We start from the raw sequence: 19,882 nt of genomic DNA, 5'->3' as shown, positions 1-19,882 counted from the left end.
TAGAAGATGACATTAGGTAACGTTAAGATTAGTTAGTGACAAGGATACCTGTAGTGGGGACGCAGGTAGATTAGTGTGGATGATAATGACGTGGTATGTGCTTAGTTTAAAGGGAAGACGGGGAGCACTAAGTTAGCAGGGCAACAGGCAGTTCAGATGATGCCGTGCGAGTGTTGGAGGTGTATTCAAGTGTATCGAGCAGTGTGTGAGGATTGAACAGGTGTGATGGAACAGGTGTGATTGCACAGGTGTGCAACTGGACAGGTGTGTGGAGCAGTGTTTGAGTGATGGTGATGGTGAGGTGTGTTGTGTTGACCAAATGGTCCAGGAAGGAAGGAGGGTGCAGGTGGCACCAGGTGTGAATGCACAGGTGTGCACCAACAGGTGTGTGGAATACATGGAGTGTGGAATATATGGAGTATTGGAATGGATGGTCGTGGAGTGAGTATGGTGGAAACTATGGAGTGGAGTGGATGGTGCGAAGGTGTGAATGGGGGAAGAGTGGACCCCCATCACGGATACCCGGGGCGGGTAGTGTAAGTGTTAGGTAGAGGGTATAGGTAAATTGTGGTTGGATATTGGCATCTGTGGTGCGGGTGGAAGAATGATGTTTGGATGGGTGCATTGGTGTTGTGGAAATGGCTGGGCGTGTAGCCTGTTAGTGTGTGTAGTTGGTTTGGGCACTCCACCACTGTGAGGATGTCGGCCAGGTGAGGCCGCAGGTGGGCTCTGGGAGCCGGTAGAGTTGTGTGGATGGGGCCTGAGGATCCGGAGGACGGACCCGGGTAGCCCAGTGCCAGAGGGCACCGAGGGGTGACAGAGCCAGGAGGGGCCTTCCCCAATTAGATAGGTTAGGGTGAGGAGCTAGGTAAGCTCGGGTGGCAACTGCAGTGGTGGAGGTGTGCAGGTGGGTAGACCTGCTGGGAGAGCTACACGTCACAGCCCAGAAATTGTGCAAGGGCACCGGGAGATGAATCGGGGGAGTGAGACCCCAAATTGAGAAGCACCACAGTTTGGTCAATGGGGATTGGTTTTTAGAACCCATAGTGTAAGTTGGCCAATGGATTGGCAGGGAGAGACCCCGGGTAGTGTAAAGTGTGTTAAAGTCATTTAGAAAGTAGTTAGGATGAAGTCTCCTCGCACCATCTGCATCCACTCACCTGAGGTGACAGGTACTCCGCACCATGCCATGTTTAATTATTTTTGATGCAAATGTTTTGGATTGTGAGACGCATCATGACGTGGGTGTGACATTGTGCTTGATGTTCCATCTCTTCCTCCTTATGAGGATTGATGACGAATTGGGTGATGGCAAATTTTGGTTAGAGGGATTGAGGAGACGAATTTGGTATTGAAGAAATATGGGGAAGACGTGACAGTTGTGACGAATTTGTAAATGTGTAGATTTTGTAAATATGGGGTAAGGGCAAGGGTAGTGTAGGTGACAGGGGGGGTGACGTACGGTAGGGATGAGCTTTCTCATTTCGCTCTCCGTACGCCTTTCGCCTTGCATTGCCTTATTGATGTGTACCCTTGTGACCTTACCCCTCGCTCATTTGTCTTTCCCCTTTTGTCTCCCACATGACCTGTGCGCCATTGGGCGCCGAGGGGAGCGTGCGTGAGTCGGCCATTGTGCGCCCGAAATTCCCAGAACCAGCTGTCTGCATCGATGCACCACATTATGGACCACATGCCTGTGGCCGAGCACCACGTATGGACCCCATGGGTTGGGGAATGGCCCCTCTGCTGGAACCGGCCATGAGGGCCCGAAATCTTGCTGGCGGACCTTGGCCACAGGGCACCGATGCCCCACAGGTGAACCACACTAGTTGGCCCTGTGGGCCATAAATAAAATAAAATAAAAAGGACACATTGGGTGCATTTTTCAGTTCAAATAGGCCGCCAGTAAGAAAAGCAAAGAAAATGACAACAACTGGAAGAGATAATAATAGCCAGCAGAGGGAGCCGAAGAGCAAGAGACCACCTGCAGGGTTAGGGGTTGTTGATGTTATTTTTATTAAACACTGATGAACTGTGGTGACTGCACCGATTGGTGCTTGAGGGTGTGTTGGAGCGTTATAGGTGCTTTCATGGTGCATTGATGCAGAGCAGACTGTCTCCCCCCCCCCCCCCCCCCCCCCAGAAAGAACAATTACAGGTCCTGGGTTAGTTTTGTAAATAAAAGTAGTGTCAACTGTAAATAATGCTCCCCACCGTCAATGTATAGTTTGAAGACCATTCCGCAATTCGGTTAACTGTGGGCGTAAGTCTGTTAGGCAGGGTGCAATGGAGCAGCGGGACACATTTATTTATGTTTTAAAACTGTCACACTCAGGGTCAGGTTAAGAGTAGAGGGAACTACACCTACGTGTCACACTAAATAAAAGTTGTAGGCCCGGGCTGTGCCTAAGAGGAGGAGGGTGCAGTGTTGCGGATATGAGGACTGTATTTTTTTTATTGTGTGTTTTATTATTATTATTATTGTTTATTCTGCGCCTCCTGCCTCCGGAGTTGTGTAAAGATAGAAAGGGCGTCTCGGTAATTAGTCCATAAAGCATCCACGTCAGCCAACCATAGAATACCCCTGTTCGATAGCTTATATCTTATTATGTGTCTTAGGGTAAGGCCTTGTCTTCCATTAGAATAATACTCCATTGTACCAAGTGAAATAAGAATAGGTCCCCTTTCATTTCGTTTCGATGGCCAACTGCATTTTGGGCGGTTTTCTCTTCAACCACCATTGGCCACGAGGCAGGGTTGGGGAAGAAAGGCGTGTCTCCACCTCGTCATAGAGGGGAGGAGTGAGCCAGCCCCACTCGACCAACCATGAACAAGGGGTTTGGCTTGAGAGGGCGGAGAGAGAATGTTTGGGGGAGGTTCGCAAAGGTTGAGGGGCAGGGCCTATATAACCCACGGCAGGGCGTTCCCCAAGGGGGATGAGCTTTTACAGAGAAAGGAGAGGAGTCCAAGGGAGGAGACAAGCAGATGCGCTTTGAGTTGAGACAAGGAGGGAGGAAAAAGAGCCGGGTCGTCAGAGCAAGAGCGCGTAGAGAGGAGAGAACCCGTCACGCCAGACCCCCCCCCCACCAGTGCGTCGGCTCCACCAAGCAGCTCTGACCCGTGATCCCGCGCACACGACAGGCCCGGTGGCATCAGCGGCCGTCGAGGTCCAGCCCGACGTCCCGTGCGGGATCAAGCTCCAGCCAGCTCCGTGCCGTCCTCCCCCTCCAGCCACACACCTCCTTCCAGCAATCCACTCTGCAATTCCCCGCGTGAGTCAGTGTCTTTGTTTGTTCTGTCCTGGGTAGTAACTAAGTCTGTATAAGCTAATAATTTTCACTGTCACCTGCGTCTCATGTCCCTGTAAATAAACGTGACTGCTCCTTTTTGCTTGTGTGTAAATAATAATAAACCCCGTTACTCTTCTGTACGTCTTCTTCCTCTTTGCATTCGGTCGCTTTAGAGTTTTCCATATTGGGCAGCTGCGGTGCGATACGGCCAAAGTTTGGGGTAAATCGGGTTTTAGTCAGGGAAGCACTGTTCGGTCGCGGAGCCTCCGCTCGGCAAATATAACATCTTTAACCACGTCCGTAACAATATATATATATACATACATATACGATATACATACATACATACATACATATATATATACATACATATTGTTATGGTTTTTAGAACCTTCACTTGTAAAATAATAAGCCTTGTAAATAATTCCCTGTAAATATCCCCATCTCCAAAAGGTCAAAGATCGCACCCTAGCTAGGCCATATTGCAACACATAAGACACCATAGGAACCTTCTTCAGTTATCTCATTAGTATGTGTTTCAGGTAAGGCTCTGTTTCCAATAGTTTGACTCTGTGTTGTATTAATCAAATAACCTAGGCCCCTTCTCAAATTCCCAAACCATGTTCATTTTGCGGCTTTACCCTCTCCAAATTGTATTGCGCGCCTCTGCCAGACGCAGCCGCCTCAGCGCTCGTCTCAAGACGCCATTGACCACGCGGTCGAGTTGGAGAAGAAGGGGGGAGGAGTGCAAGGAACGCAGATGTGGCCCCATCAACGCACCACGAAGGGAGGTACCAATGAACCCTTGCGACCAATCCAGGCCGAGGCGTGTTCACCGGTAGGCGGAGCGAAGCGGACGCGGCTTGATACGCGAGGCATGTAATAAAAGCGCCGCCGCGGACTACTTTGAGAAAGAGCCAAGGAGACGTCACGGCAGAGCGGCAGAGATAGATGAGCCAGAGAGAGCCAAGGAGGCGAGCGGCAGAGAGAAAGCCACGGAGATTGACCGGCAGAGCGGCAGAGATTTGAATTACGTACGCAGCATACCAGCTTTCCCCCACTATATAATTGTCCGGTCACGTCCAACGACACGCGGAGCTGTTTGCCGGGTTTCGCCTCGAACCCAAAGCGTGGACCGGAGCGCGAGCTTGGAGCGGGACCTCGACGCCTACCATCTGCCTGGACCCTTCTCTTCCTTCCTACCACTACCCTTTCGTGTAAGTCTGTTTGTATTGTCCTGGGCGTGTTAATTAAGAGTGTGTAAGCTTGCCCTGTGTCCTTTTACTTCCTCTACTTGTACATGCTTTTCCTTTCGTTTCCTCTTTTAGTGTAATTAATAAATCATATTTGTTCTTCCTACTCTGGTTTCCTCTCATCCGATCGCTTTCGTGATTTCCTCAATTGAGTACCTGTGGCGCGATTTGGCAGAACCGCTCAGAATCGGGATTAGTCTTTTTGTTAACGGCTCGAATCGCGGATTGCTAAACCGCTCGGCAATTTCCATCTGTCCGTGGTTTGAGCGGAAATTATCTCCCTGCTTTGCGGAGAGATTGGCAAGCAGGTATTTGGGAGCCCATCTTGACCAATCACCCTGGCCAATCTCAACCCCGCAAAGGAGCGTGTAATTTCCAGGACTGGGAGGATCGGCCAGTGTAAAAGACAAGGGGATTAATCCCCCTTTGGTAAGGGGAGCGCCGACACCCGTATCCGCAACAATTGGTGTCTGGGAGTGGGATTTGGGACCCAAACCAAATATTAATCCACCTGGAAAAATTTGGTCAAAATTTCGAGCGGCCAAAATTTAGTATTAACATCCAAATTGAGTCGTGCCATGGATACTCAAGGCGATCGGATGCCGGTGGGGGAGATAGAAGAGGGGTTAGAGGCAACCCAATACCCCAGGGAGGCAGTGGGAGTAATGGAAGAGGAGGTCGAAGAGGGTGTAGCAGTGGGGGTTGCAGGCGCACAAAATGGCGGCGCCTCGCACATGGCGGCGAGGGCCAAACCCGTTGTGCAAGTGAGTCCGGACGGCGAGCAAGAAGTCATGAGACAAATGGCGCAATTTATGGCAGAAATGAAAGAAATGATGGGCGCCCAACAGAATGGATTGAAAAAGCTAAATGACAAATTGGATGCCCGGAGAGCAGAGTCAGAAAAGAACATAGAAAAAATGAGGGAAGAAGTAAGGTGTAACGTGGAAAAATTTGGGGAGAACTTTGGGAGCAAGCTGGGCGAAAAGGTCGCGGGGGTACGCGACGAGATAACGCGGCTTGAGGAGCGTGGGTTGAGCGATGTTGAGCAAAGCAAAGTCACGTGGACCGGGGTAGAGATCGTGACCCGGGGTATGGGAAAGCCGGCGACTGCCGAAGTAGAGAATTTTATTTTATTAGAACAGGCGGCCGTCGAGGAAAAATAAATTAAAAGCAAAGCAATAGTGGAAATTGGGATTAAGCGGACGCCGGACTTAGAAGAGCACTAGCGGGGTGAAGAAATGGAAATTGTGCAAAGTCCGTGTCCACATCGTGATGCTGTGCTTATTAACCCCAATGAAAGTTTGCAGGGGTTGGAGCAGCGAAGAAGAAGAATCCCGAAGGTGAGCCGGGTGATATATGGTGCAAAAAGATTTTGCAGGAGAGTGTTTGGCGCGGGAGGGTTTTTCGCGCGCTTGGGATGCAGGCGTAACCCGGGCGCTCGTAGGAGGTCCGTGGTGCACTGTGTGAATGGCAATGGCGCGTGTGTGCGAATGGCGTCGAGGCGCGAGTGTGTTACCAAGTGCGAGCGTGAATGCACATCAGAGTGTGGAATTAGGAGTGAGTGTGACCAGGAGTGTGAGTCGGATGAGGAGCGTGTGCGAGGAGGCACACCTGAGTTGGTTGTGGAGCGCGTGATGGGGAGTGTTACAGGGGATGTAACGGAAGAGTGCACGCCCGTGGTGGTTATGGAGTACGTAACGGGGGAGAGTGCACACGAGGAGTGCGTGAGCATTATGAGTGCGCCTGAGTGTGTAGGTGCGAGTAGGGAAGAGAATGCACGACGAGAAAGTGCAATAATGGAATGCCTGGAATGCATGAAGTGTATGGAAAGCGAGAGGACGACTTGGTGTGCGAATGTGAGTGTAAAAGGGGTCGCGTATGCGTGTGAGCATGCAAGTCGAGCATCGGCGCTGACCGGGTTAGCGTCTAGCCCGACGTATAGCCGACGCGAGCTCTCGGTCCGTGCCGGGCTTTGTGTGCAGCGGGAACCGGCAGGTGTCGTAGCCGCGGCGGTTTCGAAAGAACCACCGTGCGTGATCCGCGCCGGGCCCCGCCCTGCATGGTCGAATCCGCGCTTTGCCAGGCAAAGCGATCGGCCCGGTTCGAGGGGAAGGAGGAGGATGCCCCCTTGTGGTGGCGGCATTCCGACCGGGCAAGGCTGGGCCATCGCGCTTGGCAGCGCAAGGCCCTGCGTAGGGATGTTTCCCTGTTACAATCCTCGCGATCCGCGATCGCCATTTTCTCCAACCGGACTTGTTTGCCGGATTACGTATGCTCGGGGCGTTCCCCAACAAAGCACGTTTCTCATTGGCTAATGAAGGGGGATTCCCCTCGATTTCCGGCTGATGACGTATAGGAAATTTCATTCTATCGCCTCCATTTTGAATTTTTCATATCCGGCGAGTCTTCACGTTTTGCTAAGGATTTTAAAATTGCCCGGATTTCAACCACTTACCAGTTATACTTCTGGACTACTGACACTAATCAAAGTAAGTTGACATTTTAAATCATATTTTATCTGCCTAATGACGAAATTTTATCACCATTGTATGTTGTGAACGCTATTTATATCGACCGGAATGTACCCATGTGTAGTCGGCAAACCATCATCAATACACTGTATGGTCATTGCCACTGTACTGTCTTGGTCACTGTACATCATTGCCGATGCCTGTGCGGAAATGGGCAATCGTGTATCGACACGCAGAATGCCAGGGTCTGTATTATACAGAATATTATACAGACCCTGGCATTCTGCGTGTCGATACACGATTGTCCATTTCCGTAGTCCACACTACGTATTGTCCACACTACGTATAACCTCCGGCTACATATCGGTACACGAGGCCTGTGGAAAAGATGGTCGCTAGATGTTTTCTTGGGAGTATTATTTCTGGTTATTTTACATTGCCGAAATGCGTTCAAAAATCATTCGACATCCACTCCAAAGAAGATCAAAATTGTTATTTTTTGTAAAATCGTGTCAGAATAACATCTGAGTTATCCAGATTTTGCTTGATTTTTTTACCACGATCAATATTTTCATGCTAAAATCTGGTGACAATCGGCGAAAAATTTGGTGCAGTTTAGTGCATTGAATTTTTGCCCACGTCACAAGAGAACAACTTCATCGTGACAGTAATTTCACGAAATTCATGTCGTCACATTGGGAGATTTAAAAATCAATAGGATAAACAATCTTGTTGTTTTGACCAGAAATAAGGTTATTTTAGTTTGGGTCTGTACTGATCATGGTGGACAAAAAATGATAATTCATTCTGGTGTGATTAATCATTAAAATAAATTCAAAAATGGTATTTTCAATGGCAATGCCAATGGTTTTATGGGTAGATCTCAGACATGACAGATGGAATTTTTTTGGGGGGGGGGGGGGGGGGCTTTCATATCCTGATATGCAAACCGTGCCTGTCAACTGACACCCCCACCCCCCTTTACCAATGACTCTCCTTTTAATGTTACTGGTCCACCTATTACTTAATGACCCCTTTTGAATTTTTTTTCTTCTTCCCATCAATGACTTTTTTTTTTTTTTCCTCAATTTCTGCTACTTAATGACGATTTTTTCTTGTTTCCTGTTACCCTATGACCCCTTCATTTTTTTCAAAGTCAGATACCCAATGACCCCCATTTTTCATGTGGCATTTCTCCTCTGATACAAAAGATGTGATTTTATTACACCCATTTTACAAATTGCTATCCAAAACATGCCCCCCACTTTTTCAAATTTCTTTCTGAATGATCCCCTTTCTTTTCAAATTGTATACTGAATGACCTCTTAGGATGCTTTATGCTCTACATTCTCTTGTTAGGATGCCTCCAAAGAAGAAGCGCAGACTTGTGAATCCAGATGCCCAGCCCGGTACTGCCAGAAAACACATTCTTCAGAGGTTTTCTTCACTTCCTGATGTTGGTGAGGTCAGAAATGGTCATGTACTCTACGTCTACATTACTGCTGGAGAAAACAGGAGTCGTACAGCTACCAAGAAGTTTCTGGAGGCGCACTTTTCTTCTGTTACCATTCGCGGTTCTTTGGATGCCGACATAAAGAGACTTGTGTCACAGACATTAACATCTTCAAAGTTCAAAAAGCTGTCTGATCTCAATTAATTTGATAGATTTGCTGCTGTCTGTGATGAACATTTCAGTCTTTTAAGTGATACCTGCAATGATAAATCTGTTGACATTTCTACAAGTGCTGAAATTCCTCATCATGTCAGTATCACCGGTGAACAAAGTTCCAGTTCAAGCCCCAAACCAGGTCCTTCTCATGACAACCAGAGTCCAAGTCCAGCTAATCCGGTACCGTGCACACCAGATGTGATCTGTGAATCTTTGCCAACTTCACCAACTACGTCCACTCGGAGTCAGAGCCAGCAACTAACGCCACGAAAAGCAAAAATGAAGCGCCAGCTTACATTTCTATCCACTCATTGCTCAGAAATGAGGAGGAAGTATCAGGAGAAATGCAATGATTTCAAGTTACAATTAAAAACACCAAAAAAAGTAGTGAATCAGGCCCTCCGACGAAAAATGGAAATAATAGAAAAAAAGAATGAACAAATTCATGTCTTGAAACGCAAGTTGTTGGGAAATGTATTGGCAAATGAACTTGCAAGAACAAAGCAAGAGCTGAACAAGCTTAAAGCTGTTCATAGTAAACTTTTAACGTATAGAAAAGAAAAGAAAAAGAAAAGTGCTAAGGTGAAGACCATTTCTGCTGCAGAGCACAAGAGACTTAAAAAACAAGTGTCTGAGAAGGATGCTCTCATCAGTGACCTGCAAACCCAGAACCTTGTACTACAGGAGTCTGTTGAAGAACTCAAGTCCACGAATGGGTCTGCGTCCAAAGCTGATGGCAAAACATACTCCACAAACACACGAATGAAAGTTTTTGACTGTGTTGTAAACAATGTGCCAACGGCCAGTATTCCGAAAATTATGAAGCAGTTCAGCAAACGTTCTGGAAATGATGCCGATGACATCCCCTGCAGGAGCGCAGTAGAAATTATGGCCTGGGAACTTGGTGCAGCAGCAGAGCTGCAAGCTGCAGAGACTATCCTTGCAAACAAGGACACCACTGTGGGTTTTGATGCCACAACACAAGAAGGCACCCATATCAATGAAGTTCACTTTACCACCCGAGGTGAATGTGTGTCAGCTGCAGTTGATGAACTCCCTGGCGGAACAGCAGAGGATTATGCAAACCACATTTGTCAAGCCGTCGACAATATGGCAGAGACATATTGTTACTTTAATGAAGGGACGAATTACCAAGATACAAGGTCTGCCATCATCAACAACATCACCAACTCAATGAGTGACAGATGTGCAGCCAATCATGCTGCCCTCCGTCTGGTAAACAGTGAGTGGAAAAAACCCTGAAGGAGTTGAATTGCCACCTGCATCCGTTGGACTCCATTGCGTCATCCACAAGGAGTGCATTTAAAGTTAAACGTCTGGAGGAATCAAGGGGTAAACTGTACGGGAAGGATTGTGTAGCTGCCAACATCATTGTGCAAATGAGTAAACTGAGATACAAAGATGGCAAAGGGGATCCTCGGGGATTTACAACCTTCTTGGACAGAAACAACCATCCAAGAAACATTCTGCCAAGATACAGAGGCAATCGACTGCATATTTTATTCCACAATGCAGGGGTCTTAATACAACATCATGAACTCTTCACAGAGCTACTGAGAACTGGTTCATCTCTTGGTGGATTAAGGTCATCTTTAATGAAAGACTTTGGGAGTGATGTGGCATTGGTGGAGCTACAGGTTTTGGGCCTCCTAGGAAAACATCTAACTGGACCATGGATGAAGAGATTTTACACTTCTGCCGAAAATGAGATCAACCATGTTGATGGCATCAGGATAGTCAAGGAAGTTATAGTTTCATTGAAAGAAATGGTGAAAGACCCGACGGCCATTCTTACGACAAAGAAGGACTTCTTTGATGCAGACATAATTGTGGATGATACCTTGGCCAAGTTGAGGGCTGTCCCGAACACTCCTCAGTTCAATACTATGATGAAAGCTTGCCTAGAAGCTACCATTCAGGTGTTAGAGCGACAATACCAGAAATACTTTGCACTAGACATCACTGACAAGTTGAGGGATGAAGCTGCATCAGCCCAATCCCATAATATCGATTCGGAGGAAATAATGGGCATGTTCAGTGCTGCTCAGAAAAAAATCTCCCAATGCCACACTCTGCTTTTTTAGTTCAAAGATGCGTGCAACCAAGAATAAGACTGTTGAGTACCTTGATGGCCTCAGTGAAGAGCGGCGAGAGAAGATCCTGAAAAAAGCAGTCAAGTTTGGAAGGATGTAGAGGGAACGGAAACAACAGAAGCAGAAAGACCTTCGAGTTGAGTTAATCAACAGACAGAAACAGAAGGAGCAGCAAAGACAGATGGTAGACAGAAGAAAATTGGAGAGAGTGCTTAAAAAGTCAGCAGTTGAAGGTGCCAAGAAGGAATTCCCAAATCTGAATTACTGTGAAAATGAAAAGCTTGTAGCTATCTTGGAAGGAAGGGTTGCAGGCAAGAAAATTTGTCACGTATGGGAAGAGGATGGTGGACCTGTTATGTACAATGGAATGATCAGAAAGCTCTATGCCAATAAAATGTACAAGGTGGCATATTGGACCCAGTCAGAAGAATTTAATGATGCTACTGACTACAATGCTTCAATGTTTGAGTTGGCATCAGATCTTTTATGTGATGAACTTGTATTTGCAGACTAGTTGGAAAGTCATGGTTGTGTGAACTATGGAAAATCCATGACATGCTTGACTTGGAAAAGAGTGCTATGGATTAAAATTTCCATTCATTATTATACTCTTGGAACACTGTATATTCTTTCCTGGATTTATTGAGTTTGGACCTGGTGTAAATTGATCGGATAAGTTCGGCCAGCCTCCAATAACGCACTCTACAGGTAATAGTCTTGACATTTTTCTGAAATTAATAAGTTTTATTTAATTCCAGCTAGAACAAGAGCACCAATGGTGCTGTAGCTCAATTGTAGCTCACATCCAACAAGAGCACCAATGGTGCTGTAGCTCAATTGTAGCTCACATCCAACCAACTAATGTGAACTCGAGTAACCATGACCTGAGAATGACGTTGACTTTGCTTTTCCGAGCTCCATGACAATTGAGCTTCAGCACTGGACAACTGTCACTGGACAACCCTCCCATCCACTTTCTGAATAATCCTCTCCAAGAAGTTCTGTCACTCAAGCTTTTGGGTCTCACTATCTGCCATGATCTTTCCTGGAAAAACCACATTTCAAATCTGGCCTCCAAAGCCAGTCGCCGACTGGGCATCCTCCGTCGTGCGAAGTCCTTCCTTGGCACACCTGAGCTCCTCACCACATACAAGGCTTTCATCCGCAGCTCAATGGAATACTGCTCTCCCTTCTGGGCTGGTGCTCCTGCCTCACACCTAGCTCGCCTTCGCGCTGTTGAAACCAAAGCATTCAGAATCATTGGAATCTCCCACGATGAAGCTAACTCCAAGGGCCTCTCACTCACTCACCGCAGGCAGGTTGGTGGTCTTTCCGTCTTCTTCCGACTCCTCTCTGGCCTTGCCCCCCTAGCTCTCTCTGGGCTCTGTCCCGCAAATATTCCTACAGGTCGCACAAGATCTGCCTGCAACCCTCTTTTGGTTAAACTGCCAAAATCAAGACTCTCTGCTCACCTTCACTCCTTCATTCCTCTTTTCTCCCGCCTCTGGAACAAACTCCCTCACTCTCTTCAATCCCACTCCACCCTCCAAGTCTTTAAAACAGCTGTTCACCACCATCTCTTATCTTCCCCCATCCAAAACCTTGATCTTTTCTACCCCCGCTAATTTCACCCAAATTCCCCTTTTTGAAATACCAACTTCTGTCCTGGAAGTCCTTGGTGTCCTTGTGCTTTATACTTCTCCCTCCCCCCCCCCCCCTTCCCATGCCTCCTCCCCCCGGGCCCTCTCCCTTCCACACATCTCCCTGCTCTCCGATGTTGTGTTTGTGTGCTTCCCCTTTTCTCCCCATCTTGTCTTCCGCTCCCTTTTTGTGTATTTTGTTTGTCTGGTCGATTTGTTTGTGAAGTAAATGTTAGCTCTTTCACGAGCCTCGATTCAGTATACAAACAAAAAAAAAAGAAAAAAAAAAAGCACCATTGATGCTCTTGTTCAACTGATTATTAAATAATTCATTGAATCAAGTCAGTTAATTAGAAATTTGATTGGTGTACTCCATGCAGAATACTCAAATCTATTTGTGTTGAAAATTTCATTCAATTATCTTCAGTATTAAGGGAGAAAATCAAATTTTTCCGGTTTACAGGTCACAGCTTTTGTTTTACATAATGCACTAAACAATACATCAAAGCGTCCGAATATTCCGAAGGTTAATTGCCCATAACTTCCTTAAATATTAAGGTACAGACGTGATTTTGGTATCAAAATGTTTCTTTCATCAAGCTCTTTCAGAAAATGCAGGTAAACTAAGCAAATTCTGCATTTGAAAATTTTTGTAACATACCTACCTTGTGCCGGGATGGTGATTGGAGCCTTGACCCGACAAAACCTCCTCCCCTGAATCCGAATGCCGGACGGACCCAACCTGCAGGCGACAAACCACCCGTATTCATTGCTCGGCTTTGCGAAGCTGAGCTTTGATGATGTAATGACGCACCGAGGCTCGTAGTATAGTGGACATTTGATGGTAGCAGTAGTGATGGCGAATGGTAGTTTTACCATTCACCTCACTTTGGGGGCACATGAGCATTAGTGTATGGGTATTGGCTGTACAAACTAGCCCGGGAGGGTTAGGTTATAATGTATAGGGAAATAGCTGACCATAGGTAACTTTAGATTTAAGTAGCGACATTGATACCTGTAGAGGGGACGTAGAGAGATTAGTTTGGTTGATAACAACGAGGGAGTGCTTAGCATAAGGGAAGATGGGGAGCACGAGTTTCAGAAGTGAGTAGTTAGATCAGATGATGCAGTGTGTTTGTAGGGAGGATGATGGAAATGAGGAATTGGTATGGAAGTTCTTTGTGGTGAGCATGATGAATGGCATTGTATTGAGTGAATGGCTTGCAAGGTGTGCAAGTGCAATACAGGTGTATGGAGAATGGTTGTATGGAATAGATGGTCTGGAGTAAATGGAGTATGGAATGGATGGTGTAGAGTGAGTGGAGTGTGGAATACGTGGAGTGGAGTGGTTGGTGCGAAAGGAGTGGATGGGGAAGGATGGACCCTTCACGAATACCCGGGCAGGGTAGTATAAAAGTAGGTAGAGGGAGTAGGTAAATTGTGGTTGGATATTGGCATCTGTGGTGCGAGAGTAGCAGAGTACTGCTTGAGGGGTGCATTAGTGGAGTGAAATTGGCTGGGCGTGTGGCCTGTTAGTACGTGTGGTTAAATGGGCACTCCGCCACTGTTAGTCTGTCGGCCAGGTGAGGCCGCAGGTAGGCTCTGGGAGCCAGGCAGAGTTGTGTTAGTGTTCAATGGGGCCCGAGGATCCGGAGGACGGACCCGGGTAGCCCGACGCCAGAGAGGGCGGTAGGGGGTGAGAGCGCCAGAGGGCCTTCCCCTGGTAGGTTAGGGTGAGGAGCAGGTAAGCTCGGGAGGCAACTACAGTGGCGGAGGTGTGCAGGTGAGCGGACCTGCTGGGAGCGCCACACGACCCAGCCCGGAAATTGTGCAAGGGCACAGGGAGTAGAATCGGGGGAGTGAGACCCCAAATTGGTGAGCACCACAGTTTGGTCAATGGGAACTCGGTTCTTAGAACCACATAGAGTAAAAATGGCCAATGGTTTGGCAGGGAAAGACCCCGGGTAGTGTAAAGTGTGTTAAAGTCATTTAGAAGGTAGTTTAGGATTGAAAATCTCTTTGCACCATCCGCATCCACTCACCAAGGTGACAGGACTCCACACCACCGTTTTTTGCAAATGTCTGGGATGTAAGACACATCATGACGTGGGGGTGACATTGTGCTTGTGATTCCATCTCTTCCTCCTTAGGAGGGATTGATGAGGAATTGGGATTGATGGCAAATTTGGTTTAGAGGGATTGATGACGAATTTGGATTAGGGGAGATATGGGGAAGACAGGACGTTAGCGACGGATTTGTAAATTGTGTAAATACGGGGTAGGGGCAAGGGTAGATTAGGTGACGGGGGGGGGGGGGGGGGACGTATGCTGGGGACGAGCTTTCTCCGCTCGCTCTCCAGTGCACCTCACCTTGCATTGCCTTGTTTTAACGTGTACTCTTGCGATCTTGCCCCGCTGCTTGCTTGTCCTCCTTCCCCCACTCATGGATTTGTTTATTTTGGGCCCGGGGGAGGTGCGCAGGTGTTCGCAGTTGTGTGCCCGCACCCTCGCTGCTGCCTGCCTGGACCGGTACCCCACTTTATGGACCACACGTTTTTGTGACCGAGCGCCACTTTATGGACCACACGTTTTTGTGGCCGAGCACCACATATGGACGCCACGTTTTGGGGCCTGGCACTTCTGCTGGGGACCGGCCATTGTGGCCAGTGCAAATCTTGCTTGCGGACCACGGTTGAGGTGGCACCTAAGCCATGCAGGTGGACCACCCTTAGTTGGCCCCTGCTGGCCATAATTTAAAAAAGAATTGGACGCGTTTTGTGCCCTTTTTTATTACCAACTAGGCAGCAAGCAAGAAGTCATCCAGAAGCATCGGCCCAGCAGAGAAGAGAAGACGCCATTTGATTATATTGAAATGTATGACTGTGCACCGGATGGTGCTTTGGTGCTTATTGGTGCTCATTTTGTTAAATGGTGCTTGGTGTATCGGTGCAGTGCAGTGTGGCAATGATTTTCCTCTTCTCAAAAGTGCTGCATTTGTTTCCCAAAAGACAGGTCCTGGGTTTAGTTTGTAAATACCAAATAGTATAGTCTTTGTAAATAATGCTCCCCACCGTCAATGTGTAGTTTGAAAATTAATTCCGTAATTCGGTTATTCTGTGGGCGTGAGGCAGTCAGGTAGAATGCAACGCAGCAGGCGGGACATACTTAATTGTTTTTAAAATGTCGCACTCAGGTTAAGGTTAAAAGTAGAGCGTAACCACACCTGAGTGTCACACTAAGTTAAAGTTTTGTCGGCACGGGACGTGCCTGGAGGAGAGACGGGTGGTGTGTTACGGTTTTTAGAACCTTCACTTGTAAAATAATAAGCCTTGTAAATAATTCCCTGTAAATATCCCCATCTTCCAAAGGTCAAAGGTCGCACCCTAGTTAGGCCATATTGCAACACGTAGGACTCCATAGGAACCTCTTCAGTTATTTCATTAGTATGTGTTTCAGGTAAAGATCTGTTTCCAATAGTTTGACTCTGCGTTGCATTAATCAAATAACCTAGGCCCCTTTTCAAATCATATTCATTTTGCGGCGTAATCTGCCTCCAAATTGTATTGCGCGCCTCTGCCAGACGCAGCCGCCTCAGCGCTCGTCTCAAGACGCCATTGACCACGCGGTCGAGTTGGAGAAGAAGGGGGGAGGAGTGCCAGGAACGCAGGCGTGGCCCCATCAACGCGTCACGAAGGGAGGTAGCGATGAACCCTCGTGACCAATCCAGGCCGAGGCATGTTCACCGGTAGGCGGAGCGAAGCGGACGCGGCTTGATACGTGAGGCATGTAATAACAGCGCCGCCGCGGACTACTTCGAGAGAGCCAAGGAGATGTTACGGCAGAGCGGCAGAGATAGATGAGCCAGAGAGAGCCAAGGAGACGTCACGGCAGATGAGCCAGAGAGAGCCACGGAGGTGAGCGGCAGAGAGAAAGCCACGGAGATTGACCGGCAGAGCGGCAGAGATTTGAATTACGTACGCAGCATACCAACTTTCCCCCGCTATATAATTGTCCGGTCGCGTCCAACGACACGCGGAGCTGTTTGCCGGGTTTCGCCTCGAGCCCAAAGCATGGACCGGAGTGCGAGCTTGGAGCGGGGCCTCGACACCTACCATCTGCCTGGACCCTTCTCTTCCTTCCTACCACTACCCTTTCGTGTAAGTCCGTTTGTATTGTCCTGCGCGTGTTAATTAAGAGTGTGTAAGCTTGCCCTTTGTCCTTTTACTTCCTCTACTTGTGCATGCTTTTCCTTTCGTTTCCTCTTTTAGTGTAATTAATAAATCATATTTGTTCTTCCTACTCTGGTTTCCTCTCATCTGATCGCTTTCGTGATTTCCTCAATTGAGTACCTGCAGCGCGATTTGGCAGGACCGCTCAGAATCGGGATTAGTCTTTTTGTTAACGGCTCGAATCGCGGATTGCTAAACCGTTCGGCAATTTCCATCTGTCCGTGGTTCGAGCAGAAATTATCTCCCTGATTTGCAGTGAGATTGGCAAGCAGGTATTTGGGAACCCTTCTTGACCAATCACCCTGGCCAATCTCAACCCCGCAAAGGAGCATGTAATTTCCAGGACTGGGAGGATCGGCCAGTGTAAAAGACAAGGGGATTAATCCCCACCCCCCCCCCCCCTGGGTAAGGGGAGCGACGACCCCCGGATCCCCGGATATATATATTGTTGCGGATCTCGGTTTACGGCGCTCCCCTTACCGAGGGGGGTTTAATCCCCTCGTCTATTAAGCTGGCCGTCCGTGTCCTAGAAATATCGCGCTCCTTTGCGGGGTTGAGATTGACAAGGGTGACTGGTCAATGGAGTCCCAGATACCTTCGCCAACCTCGCCGCAAAGCAGGGCGCTACTTCTGCCCGAGCCACGGACAAGATGGAATTTTGCCAAGAGGTTTAGCAATCCGAAGCTCGAGCCGTTAGCAGAAAGACTAACCCGATTCTGAGCGGTTCCTATATCGTGCCACCGATATTCAATTGGGGACAGGACGCAAGCGATCGGATGAGAGGAGCCAAAGTAAAGCACGAACAAATATAATTTATTCATTATGTACAAGAAACCCGAAGAGGAAATGAAAGAAGGGAATATACAAGAAGAAGAAGAAGCAGTGACGCAGGGCAGCCTTAAACAGTCTTATATTATCACATGCCCAGGACAGTACAAACACACTTACACGAATGAGGTGGTGGTGGTGGGAAGGAAGAGAAGGGTCCAAGCAGAAGGTTCCGGGCTCCGGGTCCGCCGCGAAGAATGGCAGGCAGCTTCGCGTGCCGTTGGCGCACGACTGGACCTTACATATGCGAGGGGCGGGGATGCTGCGTGCGTATAGCGTGCCGAACGCTCTCAAACCAAACGGCAGTTCGTATCAAACGCTGGTTCCAAGCGATCCTCTGCGCAGTGTTCTTATCATCCGCCGTCTCTGCGCTGTTTTCTCAATCGCAAAGGTCCCCTGCGCAGTTCTTCATCAATGGCCTCCCCTCGCGCATCTCCACATCTCTTTAGGTTTGACTCCTTCTCTCTCCCTGGTGCATCTCTCGAGAGGGCTTGTCGCTTGCGCTTTTATAACCCGCTTAGAAATCAAGCCGCGCTTCATCGAGCCACGCCTATTAACGAGCTCACCTCAGCCCTGGTTGGCTGGTGGGGGCTTACCGGCCACGCCCTGGTGGTGAGTTGACGTGGCCACACCTCGTTCTTGCCGCCCCGCCCACTTCTTCTCCAAGCCTGACCTCGTGTTCAATGGCGGCTGAGCCAGGCAGCGAACGCTACTGGCAAGCCAAGGAACACAATTTGGAGGAAGGCTAGGCCGCAATATGAATTGACAAAGGGGGCCTACTCTTATTTAATTAATACAACGCAGATTCAACTTTTGGGAACAGATCCTTACCTGAAACACATACTAATGAAATAACTAAAGAAGAAGCCTATGGTGTGCTCCGTGTTGCTCGTGGCCTAACTAGGGTGCGACCTTTGACCTTTACACCAAAAATGGGAATATTTACAGGGGATTATTTATAAGGGAATATTACAGATACAGTATTTACAAAGTGGAGGGTTCTAAAAACCACAACAATATATATATATGTATATATATATATATATATATATATATATATATATACGTATATATATATATATATATATATATATACGTATATATATATATATATATATATATATACGTATATATATATATATATATATATATATATATATATATATATATATATATATATATATATATATATATATATATATATATATATATATATATATATATATAATGGACCAAAATGCCAACATTCATTTTCTTTATTCATAGGCATGGGGAAAACATTTTTTTATTTTTTTTGCATACAAGATCAAGGCTCGTGTAAGAGCTAACATTAATCACAAAAAGACAAAACTGACACATAAAGCATGATAAAGGAAAGGGGAGACAAGACGGGGAGAGAGAGGGAAGCACACAAGCACAACAGTAGAGAAGAGGGAGATCTGTGGGAGGGAGAGGGCTTGCGGGGAGGAGGCACGGGAAGTGGGGGTGGGGAAGTGGGGGTGGGAGAAATATAAAACACATGGACACTGCTCGGACTTCCAGGACAGAAGTTGGTATTTCAAAAAACTGGATCTGGGGTGAATTAGCGGGGGTAGAAAAGATCAAGGTTTTGGATGGGGGAAGATAAGAGATGGTGGTGAACAGCTGTTTTAAAGACCTGGTGGGAGGAGTGGGATTGAAGGGAGTGGGGGAGTTTGTTCCAGAGGCGGGAGAAAAGGGGAATGAAAGAGTGAAGGTGAGCAGAGAGTCTTGATTTTGGCAGTTTAACCATAAGAGGGTTGCAGGCAGATCTTGTGCGATCTGTAGGAATATTAGGGGGACAGAGCACAGAGAGCTGGGGGAGCAAGGCCGGAGAGGAGTCGGTAGAAGACAGAAAGACCCACCTACATACCTGCGGTGAGTGAGTGAAAGGCCCTCGGAGTTAGCTTCATCGCAGGAGATTCCAATTTCATATTTGAGGCATATTCTACTCAAAACCATCCCCAATCTCAATTTCTGGCTTCATTCGGGAATCATCATCCATTATATAACGGCTTTGGTGTACATATGTATCCTTTGGACCCATATGTGTGTGTCTGATCTAACAATAACGGAAATGTGTGTGTCTGATCTAACAATAACGCAAGAACACTTCAACGCCTCTCGCCTTCAGAGACTCATTGGGACGAAACCAGCAGGAGGCGCTGCTAGCTTTCTTTGTTCCACGTTCACCAAACGAGGAAGTGTGCACACGAACTACTTCCACTAATACACCGCACAAATGCATTTTCTTGCACCGAAGTTCAGTGGAGATGGGGGACATACGTCTTTCTATATTGCGATCTTCCTATAACACTCATCGGCAGAATGTAATACACCTCAATATGCACCACATTATAGCATCAAAAC

General features: G+C 47.5%; 1 long non-coding RNA gene across 8 annotated transcripts in view; it reads right to left on the bottom strand.

Annotated features, from left to right (window-relative positions):
• Positions 1 to 19,882, bottom strand: part of LOC144891801 (uncharacterized) — a 217,323-nt gene that overhangs the window by 10,861 nt on the left and 186,580 nt on the right. For 5 of the 8 annotated variants that reach the window (XR_013623140.1, XR_013623142.1, XR_013623143.1 and 2 more), the window contains one exon: positions 13,103 to 13,179. The exons of the other annotated variants lie outside the window; for them this stretch is intronic. This is a non-coding gene — a long non-coding RNA (uncharacterized LOC144891801). The remainder of the gene's footprint in view (positions 1 to 13,102; positions 13,180 to 19,882) is intronic. 8 annotated transcript variants of the gene reach the window in all.

The sequence above is a fragment of the Myxine glutinosa genome, chromosome 4 (assembly GCF_964187855.1).
Source record: "Myxine glutinosa chromosome 4, kmMyxGlut1.1, whole genome shotgun sequence".
In the NCBI taxonomy this organism is placed as follows: Eukaryota; Metazoa; Chordata; class Myxini; order Myxiniformes; family Myxinidae; genus Myxine; species Myxine glutinosa.
Note: the sequence above shows the minus strand (reverse complement) of the source record. Positions and strands in the feature narration are given on the sequence as shown.